This window comes from Eurosta solidaginis, chromosome 2 (assembly GCF_040869045.1).
Source record: "Eurosta solidaginis isolate ZX-2024a chromosome 2, ASM4086904v1, whole genome shotgun sequence".
In the NCBI taxonomy this organism is placed as follows: domain Eukaryota; kingdom Metazoa; phylum Arthropoda; class Insecta; order Diptera; family Tephritidae; genus Eurosta; species Eurosta solidaginis.
The window spans coordinates 200,087,112-200,104,389 of record NC_090320.1 but is presented as its reverse complement, the minus strand read 5'-3'; the positions used below and the strand labels follow the sequence as shown (position 1 = coordinate 200,104,389).

Sequence of the window (17,278 nt, the reverse complement as noted above, 5' to 3'; positions counted from 1 at the left end):
AAGGGGTACTACCATCTCTAAGCCGATGCTAAGCAGTGATTGTATGCGCATCCATAAATCAATCATTATGTATCTACATAAACGAATCAATCATTATGTCTACACATACATATGTATGTATGTACACGTAGCGGAGAAGCAACGCACAACCGCATGCATATATCTGAGATACTCCCGAAAGTATGCAATGAGAGGAGCTATAAAATCGTGCATCTGTAGTTACAGCTGAGAAATTTGATAGCTGATGGCCAACTAGTAGATTCCGGAAATGGAAGCGCGTAGAAGATGCGAACGAGGAAATCAGAGAGTATAAAAGGCAACTACGGTAGAGACGCAATAAGCAGTTTCGATTAAGCACGCTATCTGTCGAGCAATAGCAGTATTATTTTGAAAATCAGTTTTAGTGTTATTGTAAAGAACTTTAATAAAGGCCATTTTGCATTATTAAATATTGGAGTTATTTATTCAACAGTTTAGTGATTCGAACTTAACAGAAGACTGCAAATATGAGGATTTGCAGTAAGTTCGTTACAATTGGTGTCAGAAGAGGAATTGTTGAATAAATTCCAGAGTTGCAGAGCACAACACGGACATGGCGAAGTTAAGTGAATTAAGAATCCAGCAACTGAAAAAGGAGTTGGAAGCCCGTGGATTGAATACAACCGGCAATATACTCGAACTTCAGGCAAGACTACGAGAGGCAATGGAAGCAGAAGGAATTAACGTGGAAGAGTATGTCTTTCATCTTGATGCCGACGAGACAACAGCAAAAATTGAGGAGAAAAACGAAACACCGCAGACAATGGCGAACACAGACTTGAACACAATATTAGCTGCAATATCTGCACAAACGTCGACAGTAACATCCAAGATGGAAACTCAACTGGAATCGCAGGAGACACGTATAACATACGAGATGGAAGCACAGGAGACACGCATTTCAGAAATGTCGTCGCAAATGGCATCTCAGCTGGAATCGCAGGAGACACGTTTAACATCCAAGATGGAAGAACAGAAGACATATATGACATCTCAACTGGAATCGCAGGAGAACTGTATAACATCGAAGATTGAAGCACAAGAGGCACGGATATCCGAAATGTCGGCACAAATTTCAGCGCAGATCTCTGCACAACTGGAAGAGCAAGGACGTATTTCTTCGAAGATGGAGGCGCAAGACACAAAAATTTTGCGAGAACAAAATCGATACTGAGATTGAAACATTGCGAGATCGTATACAGGAGTTGCAACTAAATCGCCCAGCAGTTTCAGCAAGCAATCCAAAGGTAAAAACACCATCCTTTGACAGTTCTGTTCCTTTCCAGGTCTTTAAGCTACAGTTTGAGAAGACCGCAGCAGTGAACAACTGAGCTCCGTGAAGTTGGCACCTACTTGGTCGAATAATTAAAAAAAACCATATCTCATTCGTTTGTCCACCGTTTGTCCATGTTTGTCCAGGAAAAATTTTCGTTTGTCCACCTTTTGTTAAAAAGTTATTTCAAAAAAAAACATCGTGTGTGAAGTTGGCACCTCCATTTGCGAGTATTTAAAAAAACTAAATGCCATTCGTTTGTCCACCGTTTGTCCATGTTTGTCCAGGAAAAATTTTCGTTTGTTCACCTTTTGTTAAAAAGTTATTTCAAAAAAAAAAAATCGTGTGTGAAGTTGGCACCTCCATTTGCGAGTATTTAAAAAAACTAAATGCCATTCGTTTGTCCATCGTTTGTCCACGTTTGTCCAGGAAAAATTTTCGTTTGTCCACCTTTTGTTAAAAAGTTATTTCAAAAAAAAAATCCCGTGTGAAGTTGGCACCTCCATTTACGAGTAATTAAAAAAACCAAATGCCATTCGTTTGTCCATCGTTTGTCCACGTTAGTCCAGGAAAATTTTTCGTTTGTCCACCTTTTGTTAATAAAAAGTTATTTCAAAAAAACAAAAATCGTGTGTGAAGATGGCACCTCCATTTAATTAAAAAAACTAAATGCCATTCGTTTGTCCATCGTTTGTCCACGATTGTCCAGGAAAAATTTTCGTTTGTCCACCTTTTGTTAAAAAGTTATTTCAAAAAAACAAAAATCGTGTGTGAAGTTGGCACCTCCATTTACGAGTAATTAAAAAAACCAAATGCCATTCGTTTGTCCATCGTTTGTCCACGTTTGTCCAGGAAAAATTTTCGTTTGTCCACCTTTTGTTAAAAAGTTATAACAAAAACATTTTTTTTCCAGGAGAAATAATCGTTTGTCCACCTTTTGTTAAAAAGTTATTTCAAACAAACAAAAAATCGTGTTTGAAGTTGGCACCTCCATTTACGAGTAATTGCAAAAACCAAATGCCATTCGTTTGTTCATCGTTTGTCCACGTTTGTCCAGGAAAAATTTTCGTTTGTCCACATTTTGTTAAAAAGTTATAACAAAAACATTTTTTTCGAAAAAACCCAAAAAAAATTTTGTTTCGATTTATTGTGCTAAATCGTATGCCCGTCGTTTGCCCATCGTTTGCCAATCGTTTGTCCATGTTTGTCCAGGCGAAATTTTCGTTTGTCCACCTTTTGTTAAAAAGTTATTTCAAAAAAACAAAAATCGTGTGTGAAGTTGGCACCTCCATTTAGAGAAATTAAAAAAACCAAATGCCATTCGTTTGCCCACGTTTGTCCAGGAAAAAATTTCGTTTGTCCACCTTTTGTTAAAAAGTTATAACAAAAACATTTTTTTTCGAAAAAACCCAAAAAAAATTTTGTTTCGCTTTATTGTGCTAAATCGTATGTCCGTTGGTTGCCCATCGTTTGTCCATGTTTGTTCAGGAGAAATTTCGTTTGTCCACCTTTTGTTAAAAAGTTATAACAAAAACATTTTTTTTCGAAAAAACCCAAAAAAATTTTGTTTCGCTTTATTGTGCTAAATCGTATGTCTGTCTTTTGCCCATCGTTTGTCCAGGAGAAATTTTCGTTTGTCCACCTTTTGTTAAAAAGTTATAACAAAAACATTTTTTTTCGAAAAAACCCAAAAAAAAATTTTGTTTCGCTTTATTGTGCTAAATCGTATGTCCGTTGGTTGCCCATCGTTTGTCCATGTTTGTTCAGGAGAAATTTTCGTTTGTCCACCTTTTGTTAAAAAATTATAACAAAAACATTTTTTTTTTTCGAAAAAACCCAACAAATGTTTGTTTCGCTTTATTGTGCTAAATCGTATGTCCGTCGTTTGCCCATCGTTTGTCCATGTTTGTCCAGGAGAAAATTTCGTTTGTCCACCTTTTGTTAAAAAGTTATAACAAAAACATTTTTTTTCGAAAAAACCCAAAAAAATTTTTGTTTCGCTTTATTGTGCTAAATCGTATGTCCGTCGTTTGCCCATCGTTTGTCCATGTTTGTTCAGGAGCAGGGCAAACGACGGGCATACGATTTAGCACAATAAAGCGAAACAAAAATTTTTTGGGTTTTTTCGAAAAAAAATGTTTTTGTTATAATTTTTTAACAAAAGGTGAACAAACGAAAATTTCTCCTGAACAAACATGGACAAACGATGGGCAAACGACGGACATACGATTTAGCACAATAAAGCGAAACAAAAATTTTTTTGGGTTTTTTCGAAAAAAAAATGTTTTTGTTATAACTTTTTAACAAAAGATGGGCAAACGAAAATTTTTCCTGGACAAACATGGACAAACGATGGGCAAACGACGGACATACGATTTAGCATAATAAAGCGAAACAAACATTTTTGGGTTTTTTCAAAAAAAATGTTTTTGTTATAACTTTTTAACAGAAGGTGGACAAACGAAAATTTTTCCTGGACAAACGTGGCAAACGATGGACAAACGAATGGCATTTGGTTTTTTTAATTACTCGTAAATGGAGGTGCCAACTTCACACACGATTTTTGTTTTTTTGAAATAACTTTTTAACAAAAGGTGGACAAACGAAAATTTCTCCTGGACAAACATGGACAAACGATGGGCAAACGACGGACATACGATTTAGCACAATAAAGCGAAACAAACATTTTTTTGGGTTTTTTCGAAAAAAAATGTTTTTGTTATAACTTTTTAACAAAAGGTGGACAAACATGGACAAACGATGGGCAAACGACGGACATACGATTTAGCACAATAAAGCGAAACAAAATTTTTTTGGGTTTTTTCGAAAAAAAATGTTTTTGTTATAACTTTTTAACAAAAGGTGGACAAACGAAAATTTCTCCTGGACAAACATGAACAAACGATGGGCAAACGACGGGCATACGATTTAGCACAATAAAGCGAAACAAAAATTTTGTTGGGTTTTTTCGAAAAAAAAAATGTTTTTGTTATAACTTTTTAACAAAAGGTGGACAAACGAAAATTTTTCCTGGACAAACGTGGACAAACGAATGGCATTTGGTTTTTTTAATTACTCGTAAATGGAGGTGCCAACATCACACACGATTTTTGTTTTTTTGAAATAACTTTTTAACAAAAGGTGGACAAACGAAAATTTCTCCTGGACAAACATGGACAAACGATTGGCAAACGATGGGAAAACGACGGGCATACGATTTAGCACAATAAAGCGAAACAAAAATTTTGTTGTGTTTTTTCGAAAAAAAAAATGTTTTTGTTATAACTTTTTAACAAAAGGTGCACAAACGAAAATTTTTTCTGGACAAACGAATGGCATTTGGTTTTTTTAATTACTCGTAAATGGAGGTGCCAACTTCACACACGATTTTTGTTTTTTTTTAAATAACTTTTTAACAAAAGGTGGACAAACGAAAATTTCTCCTGGACAAACATGGACAAACGATGGACAAACGAGGGACATACGATTTAGCACAATAAAGCGAAACAACATTTTTTTTGGGTTTTTTCGAAAAAAAATGTTTTTGTTATAACTTTTTAACAAAAGGTGGACAAACGAAAATTTCTCCTGAACAAACATGGACAAACGATGGGCAAACGACGGGCATACGATTTAGCACAATAAAGCGAAACAAAAATTTTGTTGGGTTTTTTCGAAAAAAAAATGTTTTTGTTATAACTTTTTAACAAAAGGTGGGCAAACGAAAATTTTTCCTGGACAAACGTGGACAAACGATGGACAAACGAATGGCATTTGGTTTTTTTAATTGCTCGTAAATGGAGATGCCAACTTCACACCACGATTTTTGTTTTTTTGAATTAACTTTTTAACAAAAGGTGGACAAACGAAAATGTTTCCTGGACAAACATGGACAAACGATGGGCAAACGACGGACATACGATTTAGCATAATAAAGCGAAACAAAAAATTGTTTGGGTTTTTTCGAAAAAAAATGTTTTTGTTATAACTTTTTAACAAAAGGTGGGCAAACGAAAATTTTTCCTGGACAAACGTGGACAAACGATGGACAAACGAATGGCATTTGGTTTTTTTAATTACTCGTAAATGGAGGTGCCAACTTCACACACGATTTTTGTTTTTTTGAAATAAATTTTTAACAAAAGGTGGACAAACGAAAATGTTTCCTGGACAAACATGGACAAACGATGGGCAAACGACGGACACACGATTTAGCACAATAAAGCGAAACAAAAATTTTTTTGGGTTTTTTCGAAAAAAAATGTTTTTGTTATAACTTTTTAACAAAAGGTGGACAAACGAAAATTTTTCCTGGGCAAACGTGGACAAACGAATGGCATTTGGTTTTTTTAATTACTCGTAAATGGAGGTATCAACTTCACACACGATTTTTGTTTTTTTGAAATAAATTTTTAACAAAAGGTGGACAAACGAAAATGTTTCCTGGACAAACATGGACAAACGATGGGCAAACGACGGACACACGATTTAGCACAATAAAGCGAAACAAAAATTTTTTTGGGTTTTTTCGAAAAAAAATGTTTTTGTTATAATTTTCAACAAAAGGTGGACAAACGAAAATTTTTCCTGTACAAACGTGGACAAACGATGGACAAACGAATGGCATTTGGTTTTTTTAATTGCTCGTAAATGGAGATGCCAACTTCACACCACGATTTTTGTTTTTTTGAATTAACTTTTTAACAAAAGGTGGACAAACGAAAATGTTTCCTGGACAAACATGGACAAACGATGGGCAAACGACGGACATACGATTTAGCATAATAAAGCGAAACAAAAAATTGTTTGGGTTTTTTCGAAAAAAAATGTTTTTGTTATAACTTTTTAACAAAAGGTGGACAAACGAAAATTTTTCCTGGAAAAAAGTGGACAAACGAGGGACAAACGAATGGCATTTGGTTTTTTAATTACTCGTAAATGGAGGTGCCAACTTCACACGGGATTTTTTTTTTTTTGAAATAACTTTTTAACAAAAGGTGGACAAACGAAAATTTTTCCTGGACAAACGATGGACAAACGAATGGCATTTAGTTTTTTTAAATACTCGCAAATGGAGGTGCCAACTTCACACACGATTTTTTTTTTTTTTTGAAATAACTTTTTAACAAAAGGTGGACAAACGAAAATTTTTCCTGGACAAACATGGACAAACGGTGGACAAACGAATGAGATATGGTTTTTTTAATTATTCGACCAAGTAGGTGCCAACTTCACAGAGCTGAACAATTGGAATGCTGAAGATAAAGTTGCTGCACTGTTCATGGCATTGAAAGGGCCTGCAGCTGAGATTTTACAAACCATTCCAGAGGGCGAACGGAACTGTTATGAAGCATTGATGGGCGCTTTAGAGAGACGATACGGAACTGAGCATAGGAGACAGATATACCAAATGGAGTTACTGAACCGCTTCCAGAGGCCTGGTGAAACATTGCAAGAGTTTGCGTCGGATGTTGAAAGGCTGGCACATTTAGCGAATGCGGACGCACCCGTGGAATACACTGAAAGGGTAAAGATTAAGAGCTTTATAAATGGCATACGGGACGTCAAAACAAAGCGAGCTACATACGCAAACCCACAGCCAATATTCGCAGAAACGGTGTCACAAGCTCTGATTCAGGAAACAGCGTCGCTTCTGTGTAAGCCAGTTTTCAAAGCACGCCGTGTAGAAGTAGAAAGGCCAGAGTGGGTAGACGCAATATTGGAGGTGCTGAAAGGATCGCAAAAGCGGAGTGGAAGAGTTATCAAATGCTTCAAATGCGGGAAGCTCGGTCTCATTGCACGTCATTGCATTCTTGGTCCTAATAGTTCCAACAATGTGGGTGGCCGTAAACGCAAAGCTCGAGGAGATGAGGAAGAGCGTGTCAGATGTAAAGAACGAAAACTTGCCCAGCTATTGAATGTCCTGTGATATCTGTGTCCCAAATTGGAAGAAAATCGAGCAGTCTTGCCGTCGAAGGAAAGCTGGATGGCAAGGAGCGTGTACTGACTGTAGATACGGGCGCATCTCATTCCTTAATCCGATCTGACTTGGTGAGTTGGGAGAAAGGGTGCAACAGTAATCGAGTACTGGTGGAGAAGACTCGACAAAGACCACGAAAGTCAAAGGCAAAGGTTGATGGATCGAATGGCCCAAATAAAGCGAAATCAAAAGTACCTGCGAGAGAAACACTGGCATTGACAAAACCTAATGGACGCACTAAAACGACTGAAAGAATTTTCCAGAAAGAATGCAAGGGTAGTTTCAAGCCAGCGCGCACTTCTGTTGGGAAACATCGGAACGATACTGAGTATGTGAAGCCAATCCGTAAAGAGCAAGCTCTACAAAGTAGTTCATTGGCCAAACAACAGAGAGCGAGGGAACGATTAAGAATAATGAGTAGTAAGATGAAACGCAGGTACAATGAGAACAATAATTCGGAAGGTTTCTTGGAGGGAGATTTGGTACTGTTATACAACCCTCATCGGCGGAAAGGTGTTCCATCCAAATTTCGGTGCAATTGGGAAGGCCCGTACAAAGTTGTGAAGAAGATAAGTGATACCATCTACCGCACACAAACAATTGGGAAACCACGAAGTAGAAGAGTGGTACAATTGGAGATGCTAGCGGCGGTTAGATCAAGAGATTTGCCTGATCGGGACGATCAGTCTTAGGTGGAGGGCAGTGTTACGAATATTAGCAACACTAAGGGGTACTGCCATCTCTAAGCCGATGCTAAGCAGTGATTGTATGCACATCCACAAAACAATCATGAGGTATCTACATAAACGAATCAATCATTATGTCTACACATATGTATGTATGTACACGCAGCGGAGAAGCAACGCACAACCACATGCATATATCTGAGATACTCCCGAAAGTATGCAATGAGAGAAGCTATAAAATCGTGCATCTGTAGTTACAGCTGAGAAATTTGATAGCTGATGGCCAACTAGTAGATTCTGGAAATGGAAGCGCCTAGAAGATGCGAACGAGGAAATCAGAGAGTATAAAACGCAACAACGGTAGAGGCGCAATAAGCAGTTTCGATTAAGCACGCTATCTGTAGAGCAATAGCAGTATTATTTTGAAAATCAGTTGTAGTGTTATTGTAAAGAACTTTAATAAATGCCATTTTGCATTATTAAATATTGGAGTTATTTATTTAACAGTTTGGTGACTCGAACTTAGCAGAAGATTGCAAATAAGAGGATTTGCAGTAAATTCGTTACAAAATGGTAGGTGTCACACCCATTAAAAAAAATTTTTTTAAGTTATATTTTGCGTCAAAAAACCAATAAAATCACCATGTTTCATCCCTTTTTTCGTATTTGGTATAGAATTATGGTATATCTTTCATTTTTCGAAATTTTCGATATCGAAAGTGGGCGTGGTCATAGTCGGATTTCGCCCATTTTTAGTACCAAGATAAAGTGAGTGCAGATAAGTAGGTGACCTAAGTTTATGTAAAGATATATCGATTTTTGCTCTAGTTATCTGATCTGATCGCCAGTTCTTCATTACTTCCATACGTCTTTGGAACTCGCTCCCTTCTAGACGTAGGCTTAGTTATAAGCAATGCTCTGCTCTTCAATAAAGAATTAACAAGTTTTTATAATAACCTAGACAATTAAAATACTGATTTCTGACTAAGTAGATGTACTCTATAATTCGTTTATTTATTTATTATTTATTGTAACCTTTTCTTAGTCATAGTCATTAGCTTTAAGTTTCAAGTTTAAATTGTTCCTATTTTGTGCCTTTTACCGACTAGCACTATAAAATAATTTTTGCCAAATGGTTGTGCTAGGTTGAATTGCCTAATAAATACAAATACAAATCGTGTTAACGGCCGAGCGGAAGGACAGACGGTCGACTGTGTATAAAAACTGGGCGTGGCTTCAACCGATTTCGCCCATTTTCACCGAAAGCAGTTACCGTCATAGAAGTGATACTCTTGCCAAATTTCACAAGGATTGGTAAATTTTTGTTCGACTTATAGCATTAAAAGTATTCTAGACAAATTAAATGAAAAAGGGCGGAGCCAAGCCCATTTTGAAATTTTCTTTTATTTTTGTATTTTGTTGCAACATATCATTACTGGAGTTGAATGTTGGCATAATTTACTTATATGCTGTAAAGATATTAAATTTTTTGTTAAAATTTGACTTAAAAAAATTTTTTTTAAGTGGGCGTGTTCGTCATCCGATTTTGCTAATTTCTATTAGAACACATATAGTAATAGAAGTAACGATCCTGCTTTCATAATGATATCTTCAACGACTGCCAACGACTGAAAAACTTTTAAATTACCTTCTTTTAAAAGTGGGTGGTGCCACGGCCATTGTCTAAAATTTTACTAATTTTCTATTCTTCGTCATAAGGTCTACCCGCCTACAAAGTTTCATCGCTTTATCCATCTTTGGTAATGAATTATCGCACTTTTTCGGTTTTTCGTAATTTTCGATAACTATCGAAAAAGTGGGCGTGGTTATAGTCCGATTTCGTTCATTTTAAATGGCGATCTGAGATGAGTGCCCAGGAACTTACATACCAAATTCAATTAAGATACCTCAAAATTTGCTCAAGTTATCGTGTTTACGGACGGACGGACGGACGGACATGGCTAAATGAGTTTCTTTTTTCGCCCAGATCATTTTGATATATAAAACTCTATATCTATCTCGATTAGTTTATGCCGTTACGGGGTACCGTTATGCGAACAAAATTAATATACTCTGTGAGCTCTGCTCAGCTGAGTGTAAAAACAGTGTTTGCTGAAAGCCGTCCAGAAAGATTTTAAAATAAAAACAAGGAAGGCTAAGTTCGGGTGTAACCGAAGATAACATACTCAGCTGAGAGATATGGAGACAAAATAAGGGAAAATCACCATGTAGTAAAATGAACCTAGGGTAACCCTGGAATGTATTTGTATGACATGAGTATCAAATGGAGGGTATTAAAGAGTATTTTAAAACGGAGTAGGCCATAGTTTTTCAGGTGAACGCCATTTCGGAATATCGCTATAAAGGTGGACCAGGGGCAACTCTAGAATTTGTTTGTACGATATGGGTATCAAATGAAAGGGGTTAATGATTATTTTAAAAGAGAGTGGGCCTTAGTTCTATAGGTGGACGCCTTTTCGAGATACCGCCATAAAGGCGGACCAGGGGCGACTCTAGAATTTGTTTGTTATTATTATTATATTTATTTATTACGGTCTTTAAGACCTAGTTGATGTTGAGTAAACATTTGTTTCATTAAATATTAAGTGTTTTACAATATAAAAATAATTTTACTTTAAACTTATTAATATTTTCTCAATCTTTTATCACATTTTGTACCCTGTGTATTCTAAAGTCATCTTTGCGAACTCTGTTCTTACTCTAGGCAGTCTTATATTATTGCAGTATCTAGTTCCATAACTATGGATCTCGTGATTATATAATATTTTATTGCTCAGGTAACTCGGTAGCATTCCTAATCTTACATGATGTATAAATTTCAAAGTGAAGTAACTTATTGACTGTGTTATACTACGCCAGTTTAACCGATTCAGCATTATAGTTTTTGATGTTCTTGGGGGACATTTTAATATAAATCGCATTGCCTTGTTTTGTTGTGTTTGTAGTCTTTTAATTTGCATATCACTCGCTATCAGCAGAATTGTAGGACAGTATATAAAGTGCGGCTCAATAATTGAACGATACACCATTATTTTATGATGTTGAGTAATATGTTTACATGTTCTGTACATGAATCCTATTTTCTGCGCAATTTTTCTTTCAAGGTAATTTAACTGTATGTTCTCCAAAATTCAGGTTTTCATCAATTAAAACTCCTAAGTACTTCATTTAATTTACTCTTTGAATTAAGTTGTTTTTTATCTTCAGGGTTATATTGTTTAAATCGTTATTACGTATGATGTTCTGGTTTTTGCAAAATACCACGAACTTAGTCTTATCTATATTTAACTTCAATTTTTTAAGGCACAACCAGTTGTATAGACAGTCTAGATCTTCTTGTGCTTTCTGCATTGCACAGTCGGCATATTTCTCACTGATGGTGAGCAGTGCATCATCCGCAAATATACGTATATTGCAATATTTTAAGCATTTTTTTATATCATTTATGTACAATGTTAATAGTATCGGTGCAAGTACTGAACCTTGTGGCAATCCGATATCTAAATCCGCAACCGATGAGACTGCGTTTCCAATTACCGTCCTTTGTTTTCTGTCACTGAGATAACTTCGGAACCATTCCAAAGTCTTACCTCTGACACCAGTTTTGAACATAACATTCAACAATTCCCGTCTATCAACTGTTTCAAAGGCCCGTTTCAAGTCTAAGAAGACAGACACCACAACTTTTGTATCTGATATATCTTCTTTCCATTCTGCAATAACCATGTTAAGTGCTGTTTCACAAGAATGGCTCTTCCTGAATCCAGATTGTTCTGGTATAATAACTTTGTGCTTTTCTAGGTATGCCACCATTTGATTATTCACCACCATTTCCATAATTTTCTCATCTGAGGGTAACGTATTGATTGGCCGTAGCTCCTCCGGTTTCACTGTATTTTTTATTTTTTCCACAGGTACTATTGTTGAAACTTTCCAGCAGCAGTTTGGAACAATGCCATTATTTAGGGACTCATTTATTATGTCTTTGTAAAGTTACCAATGTACATCATGGAATCCTTGAAGACAACCTGAGATAAAAGCTTTTCTCCGCCATATTTATTTTTAAAAGCTTTTGTGATATTCATTATATCATCTAACTCAATGTCAGTGAAAAGAAATGGTTCTATTGCGATCGAGCGATCAACGTTTAGTTCGGATGCAGTAGGCATTTCTTCGATAATATCACTAATTTCGACTATGCTCTGTACAAAAAAATTCTTTAGGGCATTAGCTATATGATACTCATTATCGAGGCATTCGCCATGTATTACTATCTTAGTGATCTGTTTTTTGTTATCTGTAAGCTCTGCGAGGTCTTTCAGACACTTCCACATCCGCTTCGTGTTTCCGTTATTGCTGTGAACTCTGCCTTCCATATACATCTTCTTCTTATACATAATAGTACTTTTGTATATTTTCTTTAATACATTGTATTCATCCCAGTATCCTGTTTCTGTGGCAATATTATATAGCTCAAGTTTTCTTTTATGGAGAGCTGTAAACTCACGGTCATACCACTTATTTCTCAGTTGTATTTTTGTTCTCTTCACATATGTCAGTGCTTGCATTACTTCAGTAAGAACATTGTTCAGGGCTGTAGTTTTATTTTCTACTCCCGCATTACGCATAAACCTAAAATCGTATGTGCTTAGCTTATTTAAAAGGTTTTCGGAACTATAGTATTCCCATAAGGTAAAAGTAGAGTAGCTTCTCATTTTGCAAAACTTTGTTGTTGGCACTTTGAAATTAATTGTTTCATGATCCGAAATTCTATATTCAACTATATTTTCCGACCTAACTTGATCATTCTTACTAAAGAGCAAGTCAATTTTGGTAGACGAGTTCTCTGTTCTTCTCGTATTGAAATTAATTCTTTGAATCATTGCCCTTTGTGCGAATAAACTTAATAGGTGTTTCGAGTATGTTGACGATACATTCATATTGATGTTAAAATCTCCAATTATGATATTATTGTCTGATTCCTTGAGGTTTTCAGTCAGGATTTCATCTAAAAACGTAATAAAGTCGGCGTCACTGCTACTCGGTGAGTGGTAAACTACACCAATTTGCCATTTTAACGCACATTTTTTGATTTTTATAATAATGCACCATATATTCATGTTAATGGCTATATTGCAGACTATACTAAACTCAAAATTTTCATGAACATACATCAAAACACCATCCGTATGTCTACTATGGGAATCGCAACGAATACATTTGTATGTCGGAATGTTTAATTCGGTATCCATTATAAGATCAGTTGTGCATGTTTCTGCGCATAGTACAATGTTTGGTTTTCTTATTTCGACAAGCCTCTCCAGTTCACTTTTGTTTGCTGTTATACTACAAATATTGAGATATATACATTCTAAGCTATGCACCCCACTACTTCGATTTTTGTACTTCTTATGCTTTGGTTGCTAATAAACAATCTTTTTTTCCTTGCGGATAATTTTTGCTGATATACAGGACATGCTCTATCCATAGTATCATGGTTATCATAAAGCCCAAGATTCAGATCCTTATTTTCCCTCATACAGTTGATACATTTCCTGACTGGTTCCTTATCGCATTGCGTATGTTTGTGTTCATCCAGACATTTTGTGCACACTTCTCTTTCTTTACAGTCACTGGCCTTATAATGAAAGCCTTTGCATTTAAAACAACTAGTACTTGGACTGCATCATACACTCTGCACCGTTCCCAGCCTACATTTATCCTTTCTCCAGCTAGTATATTCGTGAAAGCTTCTACGTCCACTTCCAGTACTGCGTTGTAATACACATTCGAGCCCTTTTTCTTTTCATACTGTTTTAAAATTTTAATGTCCGTTTCAGAAAGACACGCATTTTGTCGTTTAATTCTCTGCGCCAGTTCTTCACTATCATATTTAAAATTTATACCCGATACAACAACTGTCGGTTTCACTTTCTTAGGGATCTTGACCTCATATGTATTTCCAAGATTAGTCTCGATGGCATTTTTAATTTTATCTCGTTCTTGATCATTTTTACTTTCAACTATCACTACACCGCTTTGCCTAGTTACTATATTCGTTATTTGCAGCTCTTTAGGGTCTACATTTGAATTAAGGTCATTTTTTGTCCTTTGCGCATCTTGTTTTTTGCTCGGTTTCACTATTAGTGGATGAGGTAATATTAGCTCGTTGACGAATGCAAAAAAGAGCTTTTTCAAATTTTTGGTAAATAAAGACTAGAAAAGTTAAAGATATATATATGTACATCAGATGAAAGGTATTTTTAGAAGTTATTTTTCGATTCTGCACTTGTTCCGTTTTTTAGATGTGGCAGCACAGATTTGGGGTTGGATTTTATATAAGGTGCCACGATTTTCAAACTTTTGCTGATTTGTAGGGGTAGAGGGGGTCCTAAAAATCACAAAATTATCATCCGCAACTCTAGGAAACTCTTAGTTTATGAAAGATAAGCTTTTTAATTTCCAAATTTAGTAAAATTTCAACTTAAGCCCTGCACTTAAAATTCGGGTCGCACATGTCGATAGCGGTATTAAAAGACGCGCATTTGCGTCAAGATTCAGAATCCGAAAGCAGAAACTAAATTTTTTATCTCGTTTAAAAGTTATTCGCGGAAAACCCGTCGGTACTATTCTCGCTTTTTTCGATGTTGCAATTAAACAAACGAAAACAAATGACGGTGGTGAATAGTGTTGCCAGCTCCGCAACAATATCATTTTATCTTGGTAGAACATTATAAGGTGCTGGCACGTCGACATAAATGCAAACAAACATACACTATTAATGTATTTTGTTTTTGTAAAACACTTTTAATAATTGTAGTCTAATATTATTTGGGGTGATGCGCAGAAGGGTGTACTACGCAGAAGGACATCACCGTGGCGGTACCCACGGTTATACTACACACCCGAACTTGGCATGGCGTAGCCCAGGGTTATTTTTTATAAGCGCGGCCGAAGGCCGCCTATGCAGAAATCCGTTCTACGCAGAATTACCGTTGGAATCAGCATAAAAATCTCTATAAAGTCAAATTTTATATATATTTTTTTTTTGACAAATGTATATAATCTGCACTTGTTCCAATTAAATACATTAATTTCAAATTATTCAGAGAATTACAAAACAAAATACATTGATAGTGTATGTTTGTTTGCATTTATGTCGACGTGTCACCACCTTATAATCTTCTACCAAGTTAAAGAGATATTGTTGCGGAGCTGCCAACACTATTCACCACCATTTCTTTTCGTTTGTTTAATTGCAACAACGAAAAAAGCGAGAATAGTACCGACGGGTTTTCCGCGAATAACTTTTAAACGAGATAAAAAATTTAGTTTCTGCTTTCGAATTCTGAATCTTGACGCAAATGCGCGTCTTTTGATACCGCTATCGACATGTGCGACCCGAATTTTAAGTGCAGGGCTTAAGTTGAAATTTTACTAAATTTGGAAATTAAAAAGCTTATATTTCATAAACTAAGAGTTTCCTAGAGTTGCGGATGATAATTTTGTGATTTTTAGGACCCCCGCCACCCCTCGAAAAAAAGAAAAGTTGGAAAATCGTGGCACCTTATTCTAAATATTCCCCCCAGCACTTTGTTGTGAGAGACAAGGTTAGTTGATACGAAGCAGGGAAGGCAAATTATCAATTAACACAGCTGACATCCATGACAAATATTTTGATTCAGACGCTAACAATTATAATCAGCTGAGCGTTTGCTGCTGAATCACACCTCCTTCGTTCCAATTAGCAAATCATTAATGCAAAAACAACATCTGCTGCACCCCCCCCCCCCCCCCCCCCAATAATTTGCTGTTACTGCGATTACCAGCTAACTCAACGCATTGGCTACATAAAGCTGCGATAGCAACAAAAACTAACTACAATGCTTTTGGAGGTTAATCCAATTTAATAGCCATTTATTTTGTTGGAATGCATAAATAACGGCACTGCTTACTTTTCGTGTGCTCGTCACCTTATGAACAAAAATGCCTTTGCCGTTTTACCTCTTTTTTTCACTTGATGAAGAAAATTCCCATGTGATTTGCACTAAAGTTAAAAACTCAGCCGTACTACGAATTTGGGCATGAATTTAGGTGCCCCAATTTCTTTTTATTTCACAGACGAAAAATCGATTTTCTTTAGTTTATTGCGCTTTAACGCAATTTTACAATTTGTTGGCGTTTCCGATTTGTATTCAATCCGAAACGAATGCACATTAAATTAATTTCGTTTTCCAAATGTTTGCTGCAAATTTTTTCTCACAACGCGATTGACGTTATTTTTCAAATAAGTTTATGTTACAACTTTTTTTGTCGGTTTGTTAATTATTTTATGTGATTGAAATTAAATTTGATATCTACATCGATCGAAATTCACATGAATGACAATAAACTTTTCACTCCGAAAATTTGTTGCGCACTAAAACAGGGAAAATAAAAGACTGATAAACATTGTAAATTTTACCAAGTAGCGCAACTAACAGCTGATCGGTGAAAATTCGCACATTCACACGAACAGTTATCGACTCAATTTCAAAACAAAACTTTAGATTATTTAATTCAAATTTTAAAGTGAGATAATCCTTACAAATTTATGTATACAGAATATATATGGCGTTTTTGTTGTTATTAAAACAATAGTTTTATTTATATTAAAGCCTTTATCATTTTTTTTTTAACTTTGAAAAATCTCCGAACACCATTCCTTCATTATATGACATTCGACTGCCTAGTCCACTGCCTTCCACTCTATTCGCAACATAACCTTTACTTAAGCTGCCAAACTATATAGTATACAATGCTGATAAATGTATTGAAAAAGAACCGCTGTCGATAAACGATTGTTAGCTATCGATAAACGATTGTTAGCTATCGATTCGCAGAGTTGCATTTACTTGATTGAGGGTTGTTGACGAGAAATCCCTTAACATATTACCCTACAAGAATACTGACTATCATATGACTATCATTTGATTGTCAGCAATGTCAACCTAACGATCAGCGCCTCATACAAACTTTCTATCACAAACTTAAGGGGACTTGCGCAAATGTGATGTAAACAACTGTGTACGTGTGAGTTTTTGTCTCCTTCTTATACACCAACATGGCCTACTGATTAAGTATATAGCCGTACTGCTCACTCTCATTCCTTTTCCTAGATCAGTGATGACACTGTAACTATCAAAAAGTGTCATAAATGATAGTTTACTGTAGATATCAGGTTTGACTGTTATACTATCATAAATGACCATTGTTATATTCCGCCAAAAATGAAACAAT

General features: G+C 35.8%; 1 protein-coding gene across 7 annotated transcripts in view; it reads right to left on the bottom strand.

The window, feature by feature from the left end:
• Positions 1–16,427, bottom strand: part of sky (GTPase-activating protein skywalker) — a 424,014-nt gene extending 407,587 nt beyond the window's left edge. For 6 of the 7 annotated variants that reach the window (XM_067766884.1, XM_067766890.1, XM_067766895.1 and 3 more), the window contains exon 1: positions 16,004–16,427. The gene's annotated coding sequence lies outside the window, so the exon portion shown is untranslated. Of the gene's footprint in view, positions 1–15,954 lie in introns of all 7 variants that reach the window. The other variant, XM_067766885.1, reaches the window with a different exon arrangement.
• Positions 16,428–17,278: the final 851 nt, after the last annotated feature.